The 6,000-nt window shown below is 40.9% G+C and overlaps 1 long non-coding RNA gene across 1 annotated transcript in view; it reads right to left on the bottom strand.

The window, feature by feature from the left end:
* Positions 1–453: 453 nt before the first annotated feature.
* LOC137522822 (uncharacterized) overlaps positions 454–6,000 on the bottom strand; it is a 53,537-nt gene continuing 47,990 nt past the window's right edge. Inside the window, exons 2-3 of the long non-coding RNA XR_011022450.1 lie at positions 1,259–1,350; positions 454–585 (exon numbers count right to left, since the gene is read on the bottom strand). This is a non-coding gene — a long non-coding RNA (uncharacterized lncRNA). The remainder of the gene's footprint in view (positions 586–1,258; positions 1,351–6,000) is intronic.

Raw genomic sequence — 6,000 nt, 5'->3', positions numbered from 1 at the left:
CTGGCAAATTTTTGCCAAAGTCATTTTTGCATCGAAAATTGGATTTTCGTTACAAGAACATTTTCACAAAAATACATTGTATTTTCACAATACGGCAAAAATTCTCAAAAGAATCTTTATTTTACTACAAAATGCGAAAAACGAGAACGCAAAAAATCATTTCTATTATTAGTGTGAAAATTCGCAAAAATTCACAAAATATCAGACACCTATTACAAAATGATTTTCAAATGGCATTTTCGCTTGAAATTCAAATGTAACATTATTTTCACAAAAATGAATGCGAAAAGAATATCGGCATTTTCGCTCATCACTGTTGGTGCGATTGTGCTCCTATGCTTTATATAGTCGCTCAGTCACAGTTGCGGAAATTAGGAAGACGCGCAATGACATTGCAGCATGATTGCAAACGCATTTCCTAGTGGAAAAGAGCCCTTATGCCCTTATGCCCTTATGCTGGGTACACACGATACGTTTTTCCGCTTGATTTTCCATCCTATCGTTTTTTCTGCTCATCCCTCTGCTGGATTTGGCGCTCGATTCTCAAATCTTCCGCTCATTTTTCTTATCTTTTTCCATTCACTTCTATGAGAAATCGACCCAAAAAACAATCAGAAGAAATATTGTACATGTTGGAAATTATCTATCGAACCCATCTATCGAGTGGAAAAACGTATGGTGTATTTCCAGCAGAACACTAATCTAAAGTGATTGCTTTTCAGTTCAGCAAATGCATTGTTTGTCGTTCCCTTCGATATTCAGTAATTGGAAGTGTATTATATGCCAGACTGGAGAGCAGCCTTATTTTATTTTCGTTTTTTGGTAACAGGATTGCTTTTGTGCCAGCGGAGTAATTCCCAGACTAGCAATTTGTTCATTTTTTCCTTCTATCTTAAGCTGTCCAAACCACTGTATCCCTTAAAAAGGCTTTATCTTAATGGTTGAAATTGGAAAATTTCTGTTTCTGGTCATATTATGTTTTGCTAAGGTTCCAATGTGGCTTCTAGAAAAAATGTTGACAAGAAACATACACACATTCAGATACGACACATTAACTGTGTAGCTTCCATACAAAGTTTCAGCACTGCTCCAGCCTTTGTGCAATACAGCTCTCAGAGGGGGAGGTTCCTGAGGTCTCAATGTGCCTTCCAGAAAGGAAACAATAAAAAAAACAAAAACAGAAAACCCCCCAGAAGCCTTCTATAGTGTAGTATGTTGTTAACGGATGGGGATAATTGTGCTCTCAAAATATACTCACAAAGCCCGGGTCGAAACATTGGCAACCACAAGAGAATTCTAGCCCGTCTCCACACATAACTGTGGTGATCCTAGCATCTTGGGGGCCGTTCTCTGAAAAACAAGAAAGTGACCAAATCAACAGTGACACTACAAATTACTGCCCCTCGTGGGGATGAAAACTTAAAGAGGTGGGAGGAGGCATCCCAAATGTGATTAATAACCTCTAAATGCATTTTAAAAGATGAAGGTTGGTTTACCTTAAAGTGGATCCAATATAAACTTTTACTCATTGCAAAATTGTGTTCCTTTCATATAGTTTATAGGGCATTCCTCAAGCCCAATACTTTTTGTTTTGTTTTAATACCTTAATTCCCTATAAACTAAACAAGCCTCGGCCACAGCTTCTCCAGTGCCTTGGCACTCTCATATCCATGTAGCAAAGGCTTATGGGAGTTCAGTCTGGGCAGGAGGAGGAGGTGTTACTAGCTAGAGATTTCAGAGGCAGAGAGGAGGAGGGAAGAGGAGAGGGGAGCAAAATTTTCACAGGCTGAGGGCTGGAGATACAGATCAGCTTGCCTGTGTGTAATGATTACAAGCAAACATGGCTGCTCTCGTATCACAGGAAGAAATAATGATATACTGTTGAAGCTGTTTGCAGCTAGATTTGCTGCATCTAAACTTTAGATAAGATATACAGACAAGTTACTTGTTATAGTTAGTTTTTCATCTCGGATCCGCTTTAAAGAAGTCAACGGATAACATAAGTTGAAAGTAAAAATGTAATTGGAAACAAACATCATAGACAATGCGTGTCGTGGGCTGAATTCCGCTTCTTCAGGCCAATATCAGTGTCTTAATATGGTAAGCAAAATAGCGCCTATAGGCTACAAAAGGAACCTGAACAGGGTAAAATTATTTGAAATAAACGTGCGATGCACCTGCAAATGAATATTACATACTTACCTCTGTGTACATTTCTCTCAGAAGCTCACCATTTTCTTCTGAGAACAATTCCTTCCAGTTCTGACTAGATTTATTCATGAAAGCCTTAGGGCCCTTTTCCACTATAGCAGTTGCTGTCAGTAATAACTGAAAGGACCACTGATGTGCAAGGTAATGTCCATGTTATCCTATGGCTCAACTGGACAATATCACAGGTTAATGGAATGCTGACCTGTTACCTGTTACAGTTTCATCAAAATAATTTTTGACTTTTATTTTTCAGTTCAGGTGTGCTTTAACCACTTCCCAACTGAGGGGTTTTACCCCTCGACCACCAGAGCAATTTTCACCTTTCAGCGCTCCTTCCATTCATTCGTCTATAACTTTATCATTACTTATCACAATGAAATGAACTATATTTTGTTTTTTTTCGCCACCAATTAGGCTATCTTTAGGTGGGACATTATGCCAAGAATTATTTTATTCTAAATGTGTTTTAATGGGAAAATAGGAAAAAATGTGGGAAAAAATTATTATTTTTCAGTTTTCGGCCTTTATAGTTTTTAAATAATGCATGCTACTGTAATTAAAACCCATGAAATGTATTTGCCCATTTGTCCTGGTTATAAAACCGTTTAAATTATGTCCCTATCACAATGTTTGGTGCCAATATTTTAATTGGAAATAAAGGTGCATTTTTTTCAGTTTTGCGTCCATCCCTAATTACAAGCCCATAGTTTATAAAGTAACAGTGTTATACCCTCTTGACATAAATATTTAAAAAGTTCAGTCCCTAAGGTAACTACCGTATATACTCGCAAGCAAGCCGAATTTTTGACCCCCCAAAAGTGGGCCAAAAGTTGGGGGGTCGGCTTGGAAACCATAGAGAGCGGTTCCCATAGTAACGGCATCGCCGCTACAGGAAGCCGCTCTCTCTGGTTTCCTCGTCATCACAGCAGCGAGAGGCGCGCTGCTGTGAATGAGTTACCGGAGGAGGACGGGGATAGAGGAAGCGGCGCCGCCTAAGGTAATAGCAGCGGCGGCCGCGGGGGGAGCGGGGAGGGACAGCACCTACCCACCCACCCACCCACCCATACTGGGGCACTATGCTAGCTATATGGGGCACTATGCTAGCTATATGGGGCACTATACAAGCTATACTGGGGCACTAAACAAGCTATAATGGGGCACTATACTAGCTATAATGGGGCACTATACTAGCTATAATGGGGCACTATACTAGCTATACTGGGGGCAGTATACTAGCTATAATGGGGCACTATACTAGCTATACTGGGGGCACTATACTAGCTGTAATGGGTCACTATACTAGCTATAATGGGGCACTATTCTGAGCACTATACTAGCTATACTGGGGGCACTATACTAGCTATAATGGGGCACTATACTAGCTATACTGGGGGCACTATACTAGCTATACTGGGGGCACTATACTAGCTATACTGGGGGCACTATACTAGCTATAATGGGGCACTATATTAGCTATAATGGGGCACTATACTGAGCACTATACTAGCTAAACTGGGGCACTTCACTAGCTATACTGAGCACTATACTAGCTATACTGAGCACTATACTAGCTATACTGAGCACTATACTAGCTATACTGAGCACTATACTGAGCACTATACTAGCTATACTGAGCACTATACTAGCTATACTGAGCACTATACTAGCTATACTGGGGCATTTTACTAGCTATACTGAGCACTACCTACCTATACTGAGCACTATACTAGCTAAACTGGGGCACTTCACTAGCTATAATGAGCACTATACTAGCTATACTGAGCACTATACTAGCTATACTGAGCACTATACTAGCTATACTGAGCACTATACTAGCTATACTGAGCACTATACTAGCTATACTGGGGCATTTTACTAGCTATACTGAGCACTACCTACCTATACTGGGCACTATACTAGCTATACTGGGACATACTGGGGGGATCACGCGGCCAGCGTTTCCTACCCCCGGCTTACATGAGGGTCAATAATTTTTTCCTGTTTTTTGGGGTAAAAGTGGGGGGGTCGGCTTACATGCGGCTTGCTTGCGAGTATATATGGTATTTATGTATTTTTTTTTATTGTAATTTTTTTTTTTAATTATCCAAAAAAAAAAAAAATTTGGGGAGTGTGGGAGGTAAGGAGTTAATTTTTTGTGTAAAACTAATTTATTTGTATGTGAAAAATGCTTTAGGGTGTAGTTTTACTATTTGGCCACAAGATGGGAACAGTAACTTTTTGTTTAATGCGACCTGCAAACGTCCTTCCGGACGCTTGCAGGAAGTACTAGGAGGCTGGGAACGTTTTTTTTTTTTTCACAATGATCGCGCTGCTTATCGGAGAAGCAGCAGATTATTGCGGGGCTTAGATCAATGAACGGGAATGGATTTTCCCGTTCATTGATCTCCGGGCGAGCGGCCGGCGGTGTGTTCACGAGTGAGAGTGCGCGCTAGAGCGAGCGGGAGCGCGGGCAGCGTGGAAAGTACGGATTTCTCCGTCCCTGGTGGTGAAAGGATGGAAAAAGGGATGGAGAAATTCGTACGCGTGGGGGTAAAGTGGTTAAGGCAAGCCAACCTTCACCTTTTAATCAACAACTTTTAGAAGTTTTTTTTTCTATTACATTTGGGGAACCTCCCACCAACCCGTTAAGCTCTCAGTTTAGCATCCAAATTAATAGTATTTTAGACATTTATATATTGCTGATATATCGGCCTCAATTCACTAAGCTTTAGCAAACATTTTATCAAACGTTTGATAATTTACCTCATGGGTAAAATCTAATATTGAATTCACTAAGGTGTTTTATATATTTATTGAACATTTTATCGATAAAACATTTGATAAATATATAACACCTTAGTGAATTTAAAATTAGATTTTACCCATGAGGTAAATTATCAAATGTTCGATAAAGTGTTTGATAAAGCTTAGTGAATTGAGGCCTTTGTCTCCGATGCTCAGCAGCCAGCATTGTACCAATCACATTTTGGATTCCTCTACCGATGCATAACCTTAAGACCTCCCTCTACCGGTGCCTAACCCTAAGACCTCCCTCTACCGATGCCTAACCCTAAGACCTCCCTCTCTACGATGCCTAACCCTAATACCTCCTTCTACTGATGCCTAACCCTAAGACCTCCCTCTACTGATGCCTAACCCTAATACTTCCTTCTATCGATGCCTAACCCTAAAACCTCCCTCTACTGATGCCTACTGATGCCTAACCCTAAGACCTCCCTCTACCAATGCCTAACCCTAAGACCTCCCTCTACCAATGCCTAATCCTAAGACCTCCCTCTACTGATGCCTAACCCTAATACCTCCCTCTACTGATGCCTAACAATAAGACCTCCCTCTACCAATGCCTAACCCTAAGACCTCCCTCTACTGATGCCTAACAATAAGACCTCCCTCTACCAATGCCTAACCCTAAGACCTCCCTCTACCGATGCCTAACCCTAAGACCTACCTATGCCTAACACTTAATCACCCCTCCTCCTAACCTTAACCTTAACTTATATGCAGCAAAGAAGGGAAGTTTGGATGCCCAGAGCCACCCGATAAAACCACGGGTGCCGAGGCTTGCAATTCAGAGACCTGCTATTAACTTTCTCTGGAGTACTTCAAGCCGCATCATTACATTTTTAATACACGATTTTTAGGTGCAGATGCCTGCTTTGATGCTCTACTAACTGTGCCTGAGATTTAAGATAAATGGAAAGCCAGTGAGTCCCTGTAATGGATTTTATTCCAGGTCCAATAAGTAATATCGACCAGGGCCAGATTTGT

The sequence above is a fragment of the Hyperolius riggenbachi genome, chromosome 6 (assembly GCF_040937935.1).
Source record: "Hyperolius riggenbachi isolate aHypRig1 chromosome 6, aHypRig1.pri, whole genome shotgun sequence".
NCBI lineage: Eukaryota > Metazoa > Chordata > Amphibia > Anura > Hyperoliidae > Hyperolius > Hyperolius riggenbachi.
This window is presented reverse-complemented; position numbering and strand designations above follow the sequence as displayed.